Source organism: Sus scrofa, chromosome 1 (genome assembly GCF_054392235.1).
Source record: "Sus scrofa isolate SSC_HxYL_T2T_F1_AM1 chromosome 1, Sscrofa_HxYL_maternal_Yorkshire_Landrace_v2.0, whole genome shotgun sequence".
Taxonomy (NCBI): Eukaryota; Metazoa; Chordata; class Mammalia; order Artiodactyla; family Suidae; genus Sus; species Sus scrofa.
This window is the reverse complement of record NC_139383.1, coordinates 254,172,148-254,189,958: the sequence shown is the minus strand read 5'-3', so window position 1 is coordinate 254,189,958 and position 17,811 is coordinate 254,172,148. Positions and strand designations below refer to the sequence as shown.

At 37.3% G+C, this 17,811-nt stretch overlaps 1 protein-coding gene across 8 annotated transcripts in view; it reads left to right on the top strand.

Moving 5' to 3' along the window:
• The window catches only part of GRIN3A (glutamate ionotropic receptor NMDA type subunit 3A), a 156,103-nt gene that overhangs the window by 81,302 nt on the left and 56,990 nt on the right, over window positions 1-17,811 (top strand). The window lies entirely within an intron of this gene.

Below are 17,811 nucleotides of genomic sequence, written 5' to 3'. Positions count from 1 at the left end.
TATGTGTGTACACTAGAGCAGAATTTGCAGTGAGAAAACACTGTCGTTTTTTATCTCCAGTCAAAAAAGAATAAGATTTAAAGATTATAGAGATAATGTTCAAAAGGCACCTAATTAGAATAAGCTCATAAAATATTGTACTGAATAGAATAATAGGTACAAGATTCTAAAAGAGACCAGGAGGTTATTCAGTGTGAAACATTTAATGAATATATGGCTTTCACTTTGGAGAATGTAAAGATCGCCACCAAGTGGAAAAGCCCAGAGTTACTGACCACACATGACCATTCTCAACAATATTTCACTATCATTTCAAATAATTGTATTATTATGTTCAGTAATAATATAATTTTCATTTGTATCAAAATTTACAGTATACATATTATTTTCTCATCCTTTTTTTTTTGTCTTTTTCTATTTCTTGGGCCGCTCCAGCGGCATATGGAGGTTCCCAGGCTAGAGGTTGAATTGGAGCTGTAGCCACCTGCCTATGCCAGAGCCACAGCAACACGGGATCCGAGCCGCGTCTGAGACCTACACCACAGCTCACGACAACGCCGGATCGTTAACCCACTGAGCAAGGGCAGGGATCAAACCCGCAACCTCATGGCTCCTAGTCGGATTCGTTAACCACTGTGCTACGATGGGAACTCCTATTTTCTCATCTTAATGACAAGGTATATTGACAGTAGACTTTTAGCAAAAGTTAAATATAAATAAATTATCTAAAGTCAGACATAGAAAATAAATAGCCACAAGAAAGATGTTTCAGAGCATCAAACTATATCAATAATGGGTGGAAGGGAAAAGCAAATTAGAGACACAAATCAATAGAAACAAAACACTTATTACAGATGTGTCCCAAGTTCTAAACAAAGATCCTCAGATATAGGAAGAACTGGTTTCGGTTTTATGGTAATAATTAGTAATTCTGATCCCTGAAAGTTGGTTTCATTTTTTTAAATCTCAACAGTGTGTCTTTACAAGAGAATCACTTAAAACACACATAAGCTGAAGAATTAAAACTGTGATTAATATAGTTCAAAAAGTATAGAAGTTATTTTTAAATGTCTGGTATCACTTTAGAGTTCATCATAAATTCAAAAGTAGTAAAAGTAACCCAAATATTTATTTCTACTCTGAAAAGCTATGTGCTAACCAAGCATTACAATGAAATTCTTAAAATAATGAAATATTTTAACCATTTTTATACTAAATGCTGTAATATAGTTATATAAAAAAATATAGCCTTTAGGAATTATAATTCCTTTACAGTCTTACTCACATGTCATTTCTGAAACAAGTGGCATGTGATGACTGAAGCTTTAATAGACATTTATACTTGGAATAGTTTATGCATTAATACTTGGAGTAAAAATGAACAGCATTTTCCCAATACAATAACTCAAAAAATAAATGGAGACATTTGTGCAAATGTTTCATTTCATAAAATCACCTTGGGTGAGTCAAACCATGGAAATTTTTGGCTCAAAGAAAAATTCTACCTCCCCTTCATCCCCCCCTAAAAAAATTATAAGGATGTGAAAACAGGATTATAATGGAAGCTGTCTTGCAACATTAACTGCAATGTTCATTCCCCTAAAAGCCATAATTCATAGCTGTTCTACAGCCTTTTTCTTTCAGCAATTATGCATATTAGAGCAAAGTTTGAATACATAAAAACTAAATGCTGATAGAAAACCAAGCTTCATAAAAGACAAGTTTACTCTACCCCTTTGCTTTGGAGAAAAGTACGAAAGCCAACTAGTCCCAGGAGTCCTTGGTCCAAGGAGGTTAGGAAAAGTATGTAAACCATAGCTGCACAGGGCTTACTGCCCAGGACCTCTGATCAACCCATCAGCGGTCAATTCCATCCCAAAGGGATAGTGTCTTCAGTGGTAACAGAATGTTGAGAACACTGCTCTTGGGGGATTCAGTGTTAGAGTTATTCTACAGACTGCTACATTGTTTCCTTTTCTCTTTTCCCTCTTTTATCAGGAGGTTCCTGGGGTGCCATGAGAGCATCTCATGAGAACAGCCCTGGGCCATTTGATATCTTTTTATTGCCAGGACCCAGTACAGAGCCTGGTACTTGATAAACATTTGTTGACAAAAATGAAAGATCTCCAAATCCTGTTTCAAGTCCAAAAACTTGTATTTGAATCTTGTCTCTGCAGCATAACTGGGCTTGTGATCCTGGGGAAGTTATTCGAACAAGTCTGATTCCTCACCTTAGAAATAGGTTTAAAAAGAATACCTACTCATAACACTATCTTTACCCATATGCAAGATAATGTATACAAAATACCTAGGCACTGTGGCCAGCCAGTATCAATGCTCTGTAATTTGTTACATTTGTTATTTGTTAAATCTAAATTCTCCAGAGTTGTAGATGATCACAATCCCAGAACTCCAGATAAATGAAGGAGAAATTATATCTAATATAAGGGCTAAGAATCTACTCTAGTTTTTTCTCATACCTCTTAACTTTAGGCTAACACCAACTGCATCCTTGACTTCTCCAGGAAATATTACAGCCAACATTCATGGCATTCAGGATTTATGCTTTGACATACATCTTCAGAATAAAACCTATGACCATTTCCAAATGGGAAATCTCAAAAGAAGCCCAAAAGTATTAGCAAGGAATATGAAATTTATTTGTAGAATTTACAGACTATAATAACCCTCCCAGCAAGTAGCATAAATTTCAGAATCTGAAGGGAAGACACACACACCCAAACACACATAACTGAATTTACTAATTCAGCCAGCAAACTCTTCTTTGTGCCTAGAGTCTGTGTAAGATGTAAAGAACAGGACACCCAGTTTTTGTTCTCAGAAATGTATAATCAAATTAAGACTAAATCCTGCCGTAAAACTAGGAAAGGAATTGTGTTCATCATTAAGTATCAAGTGAGAATGTCAATATTCCTGTTGCCACACCTGACTTTCTGTCTCATGATAACATTTTTTTCTTCCTTTCTTTGATGTATCACCATCTGTAATTATCTGGTTTGCCTTCTGTTAATCATTTTTCTCCATTGGAATAGAGACCTTTTCTATGTTACTCATAATAATTAGCAGCTAGTACACAGTATATATGATATATATGTATTAAATTAATACATTAAGGGATTCTTTGTTCTTTAACCTTCACCTGACCTGAGGACCCTAACTTAGGTGGCTGGCAAAACCAAATCAGAAACATGCTTGAAATCATTCAGCAAGACATTATTCCTTTTTTCTTTCATGTTCTTCTTTCTATCAATTAATATAATTCCAAAAATCTTAATGAGGCACTGTGATGATTTCTAAAAGAGTTTAGAGAAACTCATATACCCTTCAGAAATATATTCAAATAAACAACTAATTACACCACAGTGCAATTAATGAATCATAAAAATATGAAATAATAAAAATAATGAAAATATTTTATTTAATGAAATATTAAATTTTTTTAAAAGGGAGAGGTGGCACCTGCAAGGATAGTTAACTCTTTCTTGAGAAGATCAGAGAAAGCTTCTAAAAGGAGATGATATCTAATCTGGCTTTTAAAGGAAGAATAGGAGGAATGAAAATGGGAATTCCAGGCAAATATAGTAGCATGTGAAAATGTAAAAAGGCAAAATTGGGCCAAATAAGCACTAGGCTTAGACAGGCTAAGTTAAATTTCTGGTTCCTCATTTATAATTGTTACCACTGTACCAGTGAACAGTTACTGCAATAATATTGCCTAACAAACAACCACAAAACGTCAGTAGCATACAACCAAAACATTTACAAAGCTCACAAGTGTGCCAGGTGTGGCTTACCTGTTAGGGTCTAACTTATGTATATGAGGGCAGCCAGCTATTGGCTAACCTGGAGTGGCTTTCATATTTGCTGGGGTGACCTGGCCCTGCTTCACATGTCTCATTCTCCAGCAGGCTAATCCAGGCATGTCTTTCTTATGGTGATAGCAGAGGTCTGTAGTAGAATGGTACAAGCACTTTCCTAGACTGTTCTCACATCATGTCTGCTAACATTTCACTGACCAAAGTAAGTCACCTGCCTGGGTCCAGAGCCAAAGAGGAAAGGTACTCATGGTGACATGGCAAGGAATGAAATCAAAGAGGAGAGAAAAATCAGAGACATTAATATAATCAATAGACTGCACCCTCTTAATCTCTCCAGAGTTCGATTTCCTACTCTATAAATGGAGAACACAATAATTCCTTCCTCCTGACACCCAGGTTTGTTGAGAGGAAATGTATGGAAGGTGTTTTTGCAGTTCTTTAGCTGAAAGTAGACAAGTATATTTTTTTAAAAAAAGGTACTATGAAAATCCAAGACATTGGTGTCACTCTGTAGCTTGCACACCAGCTAGCCCCAGATTTAAGCTTATATTCTTATTTCATGTTCATTAAACAAAACAGTAGTCTCAAACAAGATTAGTACATTTTCCAGGCTGTAATCAAAAAAGTACATCTAAATACCAAACTCAGCCCCTTAGAGAGAGAGGTAAGCTCAAGAATACTTATGATGATGACTAAATATCAGCAATGGTGACTTCTGGAGAAGGCAGTAGAATCAGAAAGAAAAAAAAAATACTATAATGCTTTATGCCATAAAGCTTCTGTTTGCATCTTAGAGTGGGAATAGGTCCATGTTTTACTTGTGGCATTAAGTAAATGAATGTTTTTGAAATTTTTTCATAAAATGAAACTTGTTAAGTTTTTCCATGATTTCCATTTCAACAGCTTAAACATTGATCTGGATATTCAGAATGTGTCTGTTCAATTTCATCCTTAAATATTACCTCTGTTGTCATACATATATGACTCATATAATCTCAAAAGTCGAAGGAACTAAGTTCTGGTCCTGACATTGCCATAATTAAGTCTTTGACCTTGAGCAAGTCGTTTAACCCTGGTCAACCCTTTTTCTTCATCTGGTAATTAAGGATTATGAATTAAATGGCTCTCAAGTCACCTTAGGTCTAACTTTCTATAGTTTTCAGAAGAAATGATCTATTTACAAATGAGCCCATTTATCTGAAAATTACCCTTCAGAATATGAGCCAAAAAAAGAATTAGAGTTTAATAAGTGACCAAATTTTTAAATATTTTAGTTTAAAATATTTTATTTTGTATTTTATTTTATTTTGCTTTTTAGGACTGCACCTGCGGCATATGGAAGTTCCCTGGCTAGGGGTCAAATCAGAGCTACAGCTGCCAGCTTACGCCACAGCCACAGCAACACAGGATCCAAGCTGTGTCTGCAAACTACACCACAGCTCATGGCAACGCTGGGTCCTGAGCAAGGCCAGGGATCAAACCCACATCCTCATGGATACTAGTTGGGCTCATTAGTCCTGAGCCACAACGAGAACTTGCAATATTTTATTATTTTTTAATGTATACCAGTATAACAGATGATGATCTTAAAACCATCAAATAACTTCCACTTAGAATTACTTTTCTAAACTGATGAGATACTTTTAACTTGTCTTTTTAAACTCAGTGTAGATTAATTAATATCATGAATATTTAGGTTTTGAGCCAGTTTTTGTTTTTCTTTACACTCCAGGTGTATTCCTTCATCTAACACTAAGCATTTACCGATGCTATGTAGTCAGTAGAGAAAGTTCCTGGATCTTCTTTTCCAGTTAGTATCAAGACAGTTTCTGCATGTGAATTTTAAACTCTTTATTTCATGCTCCTAGTTTGTTTGTGAGGATTACTCAAGACAGTGGAATGAGAACTTCCATTCAGGTTAAATTCCAGAGGCAGCACACAAATTTAGTCTGTTAAATGTGTATGTGACATAGTTCCAGTTAGCTGTGTAATCTTGGTCAAATTGCTGATTCTTACTTTTCTCAACTGCAAACTTTATGAATCATTGTGTCTTTTTTATTACCACATGAAAATTTTCTGATATTTCCAAAAGAGGAAGAAAGAAAATGCATCTTTAACTCAGCTGACTGCTACCCTCAGATGCTTGGCTCACAAAGCAAAAATGCTGCCTTAGTTGTGCTGCTCTCATGATTCATTTAACAGGAGCAAATGTGCTGAACAGAAGAGAAAGATAAGCAAACACCAGCTCCATCATAAACTGAGAGATGGTCTCAAATGGAAAAGCTGGCAACAGTGCTCCAGGCAGGCTGCCCTGGAGGAGGGGGAGAGGGGAGACATCTTCCTCGGGATGCATTAGTTTAGAATAGATGCTTAAATCTTTGAGGGCCTCTCCATCATAACAGCTCAATCACTGAGCTCTCTAGAGCAAAGACAGATTGACTCTTCAGCCATGGAAAATTAAATTATTAGACACAGCCCACATCACCACCAAGGGCTAGCCTAAGGGAAAATTAAAGCAAGAAGAAGAAATAATCTCTCTTCTTAATGTTATTCAGTACTTTATCTTTGTTTGATATTTTGCTTTAGCAGATCTCTAAGAGGTTGGTTTCCTGGGGTCTATACTATGGGATATTGACCTTAAGGCTAAACCTTCTGTGTCCTTTGGCAGTCAACCCACCCTGAATGAAGACCAAATTGGACATGCTTTAATATTTAATGCTTCTGTTATATAACTAAGTAAAAACTGGTAGTAAAACAAGTTCCTATGCCATAAAGATTTAAGTAGAGTTGTGCCAAAAAGCTTACATCACTAGACTGCAGGTAAATTTATAGCTGTTTTCATTCATTTGCATTTAATCAGCCCAGAATTGCTGAGTCTAGATTCACTAAGGACCTTACTTGCCTGCTCAGTCTTCAGTGTACTGTACTGACGGTGATGGGCAGGGACTCAATTGAGAAGTTTGAGTTCCCCATCTATAGACATTTTTCATCTTGAAGTTTGGCTGGAAAACAAGTCAATTATATTTTTTTTAAAAAAGGGGGGGTATTCTGATGCCATGAGCTTAAAGGAATCCTCCTATTTTTTCTAAGAGACACCAATTCTGGCCTCAGCTGACCTGATTCAAGCCCCAGTTTTGTCACTTACTGTGGAGTCACATCTTTAGAAGGATGGTGGTTCTAAAGTAATTGAATTGTAATCATAATTACCTTTGAAAGTTCCATTAAGACAATATTTTACCTGTAGTTTGGTTCTAGAGTCAGCTGAGGATAAGTATAACAACAGCATGGGCTAAAGAGCCTGGGGAAGGTTATTTCATGTCTCTGAGCTTCATTTTCCCCAACTATGAACTAGAGCTATTAATAGAACTTTCTAGAGAGGCTGAAATGAGATGCTGAGTGTGGAGGGCCAGGCCTATAATCCACACAATAGATAGTTTCTAGTTCTAAAAGACTGTAGCAACTGATTAAGCTCCCCCAGTTGGCCCTTGGGCTATGTGGACAATGACTGAATTCCTTCAATTAGCCATTTTGCATAGAAGGAAACTGAGTCTCACAGAGGTTAAAGGAAGAGCTGGTAAAGCCCAGAACTTTTGTACTGTGTATTATGGCAGTCAAGAGCATAAATAATGGAGCCACACAGACTGCCAGGTTCTGTCATTTATTGGCTCCACAAGCTTAGACAAGTTAGTTGCTCTGTGCCTCAGGTTGCTCATCTATAAAATGTGTATAATGATAGGATTAACCTCAAAGGATTGTTGCAAGAATTTAAGAAGTTATGCACCCAAAGAATTTAAACAATGCCTGGTACATGGTTGTGATTATTATTATTATTTTATTATATTATTATTATTATTATTCCATGCCTCTCTATTTGGAAATGCTGGTACTGTTGGTGGTACAAGTAGCAAATAAATAGTCTGGCATATAAGGGAGAAATGGACTTAGCTCCACAAGATCACACAGCATAAAATGGGATTTGAAGAGGATTTTGAAGAAGACAATTGGAATGGTTTCAGAGAACTGAAAAGGATAGGCTATTCCAAATGAATAGAATAATGCCTTGAGACCAAGGTCAGAGAAGAAGCAAAACAAAATAATTTGAATGAAAGAAAAGAACAATCAATAAAGGCATAGAGAGAGCATTTGTTAACAGATTAGCAATAATTCCCCTATAGAAATTCTACAATGTCCATCCATTATAAATGCAATAATAATAATAAGCCCTGTGCTTTTATAACTGTACATGAGACAGAGGGCTACCAAGGACTTCCAGAGGCCTAATAAATGGGTACCACAATGCCAGATGATACTCAAAAAATTTAATTCAGGAAATTATTTTTTAGAGAAGGACATAAAGACTGGAAACTTACAGTTTCACAAATAGTAGATGGGCAACTGTTGTTGAACAGAGCTTAATATAAAGAAGAAATAAAGAACAATTATTTTTATCAGTCATATTCATTTGGGGAGGATTATACATTCAACAAGGTTGTACTTGGGCCTCAGTTAGGGTTTTTCAAGTTCACCTTTGCATTATTTGTGTGACCTTAACCCAGTCTCTTCTTTATTTTTTTCATTGTGAGCTTAAGTCTCCTTACTATATAGATCAGGAAGTAGTATAGTAGAATGTTTATATAAAAAGACTCTGGAGTCTAACTAAGTTGAGAACGCTCCAGTTTATAGGCTGAATGATCTTAGGCAGATTATGTAAATGCAAACCTTATTTCTTGTGTGAAAGTTGGAGATAATAAAACATTCCTCGTGTGGTTGCTATGAGGCTTAAAATATATCCATTGGGAGCTCCCATTGTGGCTCAGCAGGTTAAGAATCTGATTAGTATCCATGAGGATGCGGGTTCGATCTCTGGCCTTGCTCAGTGGGTTAAGGATCCAGTGTTGCTACAAGCTACAGCATAGGTCACAGGCACAGCTCAGATCTGGTGTTGCTGTGACTGTACCATAGGCTGGCAGCTGTAGCTCCAATTCTACCCCTAGCCTGGGAACTTCCATCTACTGCAGGTGTGGCCCTAAAATACATACATACACACACACACACACACACACACACACACACACACACACACACACACACACACACATATATGTAGTCCATGGTAAGATTTTGGCAGAGTGCTTGACACATGGGAAGTTCATAATCAGTGGAAGTGGAAGCTACTTGTATTATTATCTATAAAAATAAATGAATGGACTGCATGATCTCTAACATGTCCTCCAGCTACTTATCTTTCCTATATCCTGGACTCATTTTTTACAGCCTCCCCAACTTTGCTATCTCTCTTCAAGTTAGCCCCCATCTGTTAACCTAAGAGAATGGAAAAAAGAAGCATTAAGATGGCCAGTGTGGCAGCAGAGATGAGAGTAGAGATGTGGTGATGCTGGCAAGAGGGGATGGAACAGGGAGAGTAAAGGTCTTTAGCTCCTACCAAGACTGCTAGATATGGAACATAAGCGTTTGACCACTAGGGGATTCAGAATGAATGTGCTTGTTTTAGGGAGCTTGGCTGAACCATCTAACTTGTTTTTTATGAATAGAACACAGAAACAAACAGAGTGCTTGTGCCTTGTGAATGGAATAATATGCATGAATGCATTTTGTAAACAGCGCAGTTCAAAAGTTGCTGGTTTTGCTATTGTTGCTGTAACTGTGATAAACACCTTGTTTTAAAAACCCTGAGGGAATGGGTTCTCTGTCTTCTTTCTTTAAACTGGCACTAGTTGCTTGGATTAAATTGACCATTAAACTTGAAGAATGCCTATCTTATCTATAGTTTAAAGAAGAAGAATCTTTCCCAAAGGCCGTATAAACTAGAGATTAATAGTACAAGTTCTCCAGTTTCTGGGTTCAGTTCCTTGATCTGCCATTTTCTGGTTGTACAGCCTTAGGGAAGCTGCTTCAAGATTCAGCTCCACCCTCCCTATTTCATCTTTGAAATGGGAATAATGATTATATATACCACAAAAAGACGCTGTGAAGATTAAATGAAGTGGTGAATTTAAGATCTTGGCACAGTGCCTGGAATAGAGGAGACATCCAATAAGGGTTAGCTATCACCATTATTAAAATAATGGAAGAAATAATATAGAAATAATTATTAATTCCAGCTTTGATAAGATGGCAGACACAGAGTCTGCATCAAAAACATGAGGAATGGAGGAAAATGGTAAAGAAGAGGATGAAATGAATAAATCAGAGCGAACAGGTGTGTCACTGGCCAGTTGTCATAACTTCAGGCCTGTGGAGGCTGTTCCAATTGCACCTGCCTCTGTGACTTTAAATTCAAAATTACAGGCCTTTTGTCTCTTTACGTAGGTTGAGTAATAAAAAATAATAATAATAGAAAATAAATTCAAAATTAGTCTAACGTCATACAAATGCTTCCCTCGGGAATTTTGTGACCAGAACCTTCCTATTACTGGTCCTAGAAAGAAGCAAAGGACTGCAGTAGTAAGGACCTCCTGCTGGGGGATTAATACTCCATGCAGCTAGGACTGAGATGTGCCGTCAAACTGAAGCCTAAATTTGGTCAGTGCCAAGAAACCTGCTGAGATTTATCAAATCTATACCTCTGTTTATACACCCCCAAAAGTGGTACCTCTTGAGTGACCGTGGGGATTTTAGAATATAAAGGAAAATTCGAAGGAGTCAAAGAGCTAATTAGATCAGTTACTGTCTACATCAAAGGCCAGCAGACATTTTCTGTTTGAGCAAAAGAGTAAATATTTTAGGCTTTGTAAAACCATTTAGTTTCTTTCACACCTATTCAATTCTTATCATTATAGAACAAAAGCAGCCATAGACGATGTATAAATAATTGCATGGCTATGTTCCAAGTAAAACTTGATTTACAAAAACAGGTAGCAAGTTGGCTTTGGCCCATGGGGCATAGTTTGCTAACCCCTAGTGTGTACAAAGGATTTGATGCGATGACTCAGGTTGTCAGATGGACCTGGGCTGCAGCTCATATAAATCAAACATAATGTTGAAGAAGGTTGTTGACTAGAGATTAGCTGACCCGATGTAGAGGACCTCAGACTGAAAATGAAGAAAAGCAGTAAGAACTTGTACACCTATAATTTATGTAATATGTCAACTATACTTTAAAAAAATTTTTAATTCAAAAATGGAGAACCTAGCTTCTGTAGAAGAAAATGGAATAACATGGGGAAAAAATATTATGACATAAAGTTTACTCAGTAATTCACATTAGAGAAATCTGGGTAGGGCTCAGGCACATTATTTCCAACCTCATTTTTCTGTTTCCTAATGTTCGAAGAAAGAGTAATAACTCTGTGAGCATGCATCCCTGTTTGCTGGGAGCTGCCCTAGTGCATCTGCTGTCTCTCCTGTAATAAGAGTGTTTCAAAGAAGTGTCCTAGTTTGCAATACAAATTATACATTCACATCTATAATAACCTACCTGATTTTGAAACTGTAGCACAGACAGGTAGATATTATTCAAAGTTATCACCACAACTTGGACAATAACCCAAATCTATAAAGGCAGAATGTAGTGCCAGAAAAGGGTAAGGGATTCAAGACAGAGTCCAATTCAGATATTATTTTATCTTTCTCTTTGTCTTAGACAACATGCTGAATCTCAGTTGTTCATATGTATTAATAAATAATAAAAGTAGCCATCTTGTTTGGTTTAAATGTGTTGTAGAAAATATTTGAAAATATTGGCTATTCTTATCATTATTATTACATGTTCAAATAGATAAATTGGTTGGGTGGTCCACTAAGTCTCCCTTCCTATACAGAAAATGTACTTCAAGGGGAGTGATTTCCTCGTCACCGGAGACATTCAAGCAGAGACTTAATAGGCACTTGATAGTGATATTATAAATAAAGCCTTTATACATAAAGTCTGGTCCACAAACCAAGGTATCAGCATCAACTGGGGGTTTGCTAGAAATGCAGACTCTCAGACCCCAAACCTGCATCTAATAAATCAATCTACATTTTGAAGAAACTCCGTTTAGCTTTGCTATAAAGGATTCAAGCATCAGTGGACAGTTAGGGTAGATGACTTTTAAAGCCCCTTCAAACTTTGAGACCACCCCATATTGTAGAGCCTGTAGGTTATAAGTAGATAAAATACTGTCATGGAGAGAAGCTATGGTCCCAATACCTAGTGTACCCCATTCCATTGGTAAAGTTAAGAATGGCCCTTTCCACCCAACTCCAAAGTAGACTGGTGACTACATTCTACTCATATTTAAGTAACAGTCTCAGTTAAATGCAAATGGAGACCTCATATGAAAATATTCAACACTGAGATTGTTTTTTAATCTAAATCATCACATCTACTGTGGACAAAGCAGCTTGATTATTTCTTGAGTTTGCTTCCATTTTATTTGAGCCATTCCTCTGCTTTCTGCAAAATGTCTGATTATTCTCCACGCAGGTGCTCTGGGTAGAGTTCAGTATTCCATTAATACTGAACAATTCACACACAAATAGGTAGTTTAATCTTAGGTATTTCCCCAAGGCCTGAAGAGGCTGACACAAATATAAACAGAATTGGAAGAGCTGGTGAAATATTCAGCTGGAACTTTAAAGAAATTTTTCTTTCTCTGGGGCTTCCTGGTGATGGTTGAAATGCAGCGCAACTGCTTCAGCTCTTTGTATACTTTTATCCTCCCTCCTGGATGCAGGCTTTCTGACGTCCCTGGATGTTTGAATTTCACAGCACATGGACACACAGGATGGCAGTCCACCCGGTTGCATCAATAGCTTCTTAGATCCCTTTCCTGATTCTATTAATCTGTGACTGCTGAGTAGCCTGCTTTTTTAAAATTAGAATCTAACACACAGAAATTTAAAAAATAATTTATTGCTTAGAAAGAATTAAGATAAGAATGATAGGAAAAAATTCAGTGTTTAAAAGGAAAGAAAGATAACATGCAGTGTAACAAAAGTATCAAATTTGTAATGTATCTAAACTAAGAATCTTGTGTTAATGATAATAACTTATTACACTAATACTTATTAAGCATCTGCTCTGAACCAAGCCCTGTGTTTGCTTCATGATGAAGATGATGGTAATAGTTATAGCAGCTAGCATGTGTTGAGGATTTATGACTATGCAAATGAGATGGGCATGGGCCCCACCCTTGTGGAAATTTACAATCTAGCTGGGGAAATAGGCATTGAACAGATAATCCCAAGTGTTATTCATACTATGTGAAATTACAGGGTACAATGGGAGGGTGTCACTGGTGACCTAATCTGTCTAGGGGTCAGTGAAGGCCTCTCTGAGGAAGTGACATTTAAGAGTTAGCTACACAAAGGGAAGGTGGAGTGGAGGAAATAGAGTACCCCAGGTAGAGTGGAGGCTATAGGCAAGAGGTCTTAGCAAGCAGAAGCTGTGCACTGGAGGAACGAAGAAAACTGGCTAAAGCAGAGGGCCCCAGGGGGAAAGTGAAGAGATGAGGCTGGAGAGAAGAAAGCAGGAGCAAGGTCACGTGGGACCTTAGAGGCCACATTAGAAGTTTCACCTTCATCCCAAGGGCCATGGGGAGCCGTTGATAGGTGTTAAGCAAGTGAGGGAAATGATCAGTCTGGGGCTCTAGGATTACTCTGACTGGATTGGAGGGAAGAGAAGGAAAGTGGGGAGGGTAGACATGATGGTGGCTCACACTGGTAAAGTGGCAGCATTTGTAACGCTTCTTCACGTTAGAGTGGGGTCCCCATCAGGCTGATACAGTGCTGCCTCTCATAGAATCTGGTTATTTATGCTAATGGTGAAGGAACTTTCCATTCTCAAAACCTCATCTGCTCCCTTCACAGGCATGAGAGCCATGCCTGGGAGATGTGAGAGCCTGTGAGCCGAACGCAGCAGGAAAGCCTGAAAAGGAGAAAGCAGAAAGGGCCTCCTCCACTGGAATTCCAAACCTTATCTGCTATTTCCCAGCTCCCTCCAGTGTCTCGGGAAGGAGTCCTGAATTGATGTACTCAGCAAAGGAAAGAGGTCCAGAGTTTGCCAAGAAGTAGTTCATAGGCCATAAACATATTGCCACAGCATTAATGTGAGAAAATGGACCTTTGAAAGAGATTCTTTTCATGTATCAGACAAAAGTATTTTAATTCCTGACCTAAGACCCTTTTACCTTAAAAGGAGAGTTCATTTCAAGAGCTTGAGTTGTAAGCTATTATGTTAACTCCTTTAGTGCTCTCATTTCCCTAGGGTTGAAAGAATCTGTCAGTCATTCATCAAGCATTTTATTGAGCAACTACATGATGAAAGGCATTGGAATACAAGAGTTAATTAAATGTTTGACAAAGAGCGTCCAGTCCAGTGAGGAAACTGAAAATCTAGACATTAGGCTATTACACAAATAAGTTTGAAAGTACAACTGTGGACCTACTGTATATTTCCCTATTGAGTGGTAGGGGAAATCTACTCCATATTCTGTAATAACCTATGTGGGAAAAAAGAATGGATATATGTATAACTGATTCTCTTTGCTATATACCTTGAACCAATACAACATCATAAGTCAACTATACTCCAATAAAATTTAAAACTTAAAAGGTGCAACTGTGAGAAGTTTGACAAAAGAAAGGTGTGTGTGCTAGGAGGGCTTAAGAAAGGAACTAACTTAGCAAATTAGGGAAATGATGATTAAACTGAGAGTAGATGGATGGATAGAAGTTAAATGGGTGAAGAGAGGATAGAAGAATGGTGGAAAAATAAATTGATTTAATAAACATGTATAGAGCCCACGTCAGGTGCCAAGTGTAATAACAGATTAACTGTGGTGCAAAAATGAATGAAAACCAATCTGCGTATTAGGGAAAAGAACACAGGCTGAATCTTGCTAATGGCTAGCCACGAGAATTTGATGATTATTTTACCCAAACCTCAGCATCTCAATCTGTAAAAGAAGAAAATAACATCTATCTTAACGAGATTATTGTGAGAATTTAAAATGTGCAAAGTACTTAGCATACTACCTGGCACATGAGTAACAAGTTTTGTAATGACCAGGCCCAGCGTCAGTAGAACATAGCATTAGAAGCCCTGTTCATGGTGTTCAAAGATCACTGTTTTCTTTTTTCTTTTCTTTTTTGTTTTTTTTTTTAATAGCCGCAGCTGCAGCATGTGGAAATTCCCAGACTAGGATTGAATCGGAGCTGCAACTGCAGGCCAATGCTACAGCCACAGCAATGTCGGATCTGAGCCACATCCACAACATTGGATCCTTAACCCACTGAGCAAGGCCAGGGATTGAACCTGCATCCTCGTGAAGACTAGTCAGGTTCTTAACCTACTGAGCCACAATGGGAACTTCACTATTTTCCATTAGACTATCTGGGATCAAATTCCAGATCCAACATTTACTAGCTCTATGACTTTAGGCAAATAACAAATTTTCTAATCTTTAGTTTCTTTATCTATAAAAGGAAGATAATAGAAATACCTCCTAAATTTCTTGGATCAAAGGAGATATGCGTAAAAAGTGTGAAAGATGGTTAAATAAGTACCTAGCCTACATATGGGTACAAGATGCTGTATCAGCATAGATAAGTAAGCAGCAAATTGTCTTTGTTTTTCTGGATAGGAGAGTGAAGCTAGATAAGGCCAAACACTTCATATGGAAGTCTTGATCTAGGCCTCAGAAAATGGATAGGTGTTGAACAAACAGAATGCTGATAACATTGCCTTGCTCAAGCCATAAGGCTGCAATTTGCTACTGTGAGAACAGCAAGGAGGCCTAAGACTTAAGGAGACTATTTTAAAAGACTAATGAGTTCATTCTTATAAACATCTTCTCTCCATTCATTTGCTGCCATGCGCTGGAAGGCAGAGTGATGTGGTGGGAAATTGCTTGGGCTTTGAAATCAGGCAGACTTTGGTTCTAATCCAGTCCCTACTACTCCTAGCTGTATGATTTTATTACTTTTATTACTTGCTATTACTTATTACCGACTACATTTCTCTGCACTTCAGTTGATTAATCTTTAAAAAGGAAGTATCAAAGTGCCCTCTTCACAAAGTTATTATGAGGATTAATCAAGATAATGCAGGTAAACATCATGTTTGGCACATAATATTCAATAAAGTGTTATCTGTTGGTATTATTTATGCCTCATTAATATTGTGCTGGCATAAAACATTAGAATTTGTTCAGTGTATAGAGCAATTAAACACATGGGTTGGCCATATCACCTCCTCAACAGTGGTGTAGCCAAAGAAATACCACAAACCAGGCAGTGAGTCCCTATGTGGCAAAGCTGGTATCTACTCATGGGGCCTCAGTACTTTAAAAACTGTACAGAGTAGGCCTCCAAAAATATTGAGTAAACTAATGAGTAATTTATTTCACCAGTTGTAAAATAAAGGGTGGGTTTCTATTTTGGCTTTTTTAGGGCCGCATCTGTGGCATATGGAAGTTCCCAGGCTAGGGGTCAAATTGGAGCTACAGCGCTGGCCTAGGCCACAGCCACAGCAACTCGGGACCCGAGCAGTGTCTGTGACCTACACCACAGCTCATGGTGACACCAGATCCTTAACCCACTGAGCGAGGCCAAGGATCAAACCCACATCCTCATGGATCCTAGTTGGTTCATTAACCACTGAGCCACGGAGGGAACTCCCTAAGGATTTTTTTTTTCCGCTTACAGATATGAGGCATGTTTCTGTAGATGATCTATAAACAAATAAATACACCTCGTTTCACCACAAATGGACAACCATTGTTAAAATATTGATATATTTTCTTCCAAGGTGTGTGTGTGTGTGTGTGTGTGTGTGTGTGTTGTGTATGTATGTATGAATGACATATGTCGGGAGGGAAGAATCATAGCACTTAAAATAACTATATACATATTTAATTTTGATCATATCATACATAAGCTTTTTCTCCATGTGTCATATGATTAAATGCTTTGTTTTATTAAATGTGCTTCACAAATATGATTTATCATTAGATAACATTCTCTAAGGATATGGTGTATAATTTGCTTAACTATTATTATACTGTTAGACCTTTAGTATGTGTCAAACTAATTAATTTTTCAAATGAAAGTTATTTGTTACCATATTTAGTGATTTCTTAACCTGTGGAAATTCCAGATCCAACCTATGGAGGTTGTAAACAATTTGAAAACCTAATTATTAAAAAATGCAATTCTATACTATCTACCTTATAGGATAAAATTACAAACACATCTTTACATAAAATATTCTTACAATTTTAGCAGCTTTATAAACTCCATGAATCCCATTCCTCAGGGCTTCAGGTAGGAACCAGTGATATCAAATATGTTAACATGAAGCAGAACAAAAAAATGCAAAAACTTTAAACAAATGTGGAGAAGTATAGTCTCCAAGATACCACTGACTACAGCATATTAGACTATTTTCATAATACAGCCCAATCCCAGTTCACTATTTTATTTTAAATAAGTCTAGATTCTATATTACCAGTTCTGTACAACTTCCGTGAATTATACCATTTGGTGTGCTGTATCTTTGTTATCCTTAGTGCAAAAAGCCTCTGCAGGACTCCCAGTGTCCTGCCTGTCCTTGCTGTGAGGTTTTGCATCCTGGAGAACTGTGGCATTACTGGGTCCCCTCCTGCTACCCTTCTCCTCTGTTGCTTAATTGTCTTACATGCCATTCTACTTGAGCAAATATACAACATGACTAGATAATACAGTTATTGAAAAGAAAGAGATCATTTCATAATTACACCAAAAATAAATTCAACACACTTTAAAAATGCTATGGCGTAAAGACCAATAAACATATAATAGATGTATTCACTGTTTGGAGCCATGTCTATTTCAATCTCAGGATGAAAGGTGTTAAACAGGCCTTCGTGTAGTTCTAACCAAAGAAGGGTGCAGTCTTTGTTATCTTAACTTTATGCTTTATATGATAAGCAATTTATAATACCAAGGTTGATTCTATATACCAATTTATAGTCTCTAAAGAATTCTG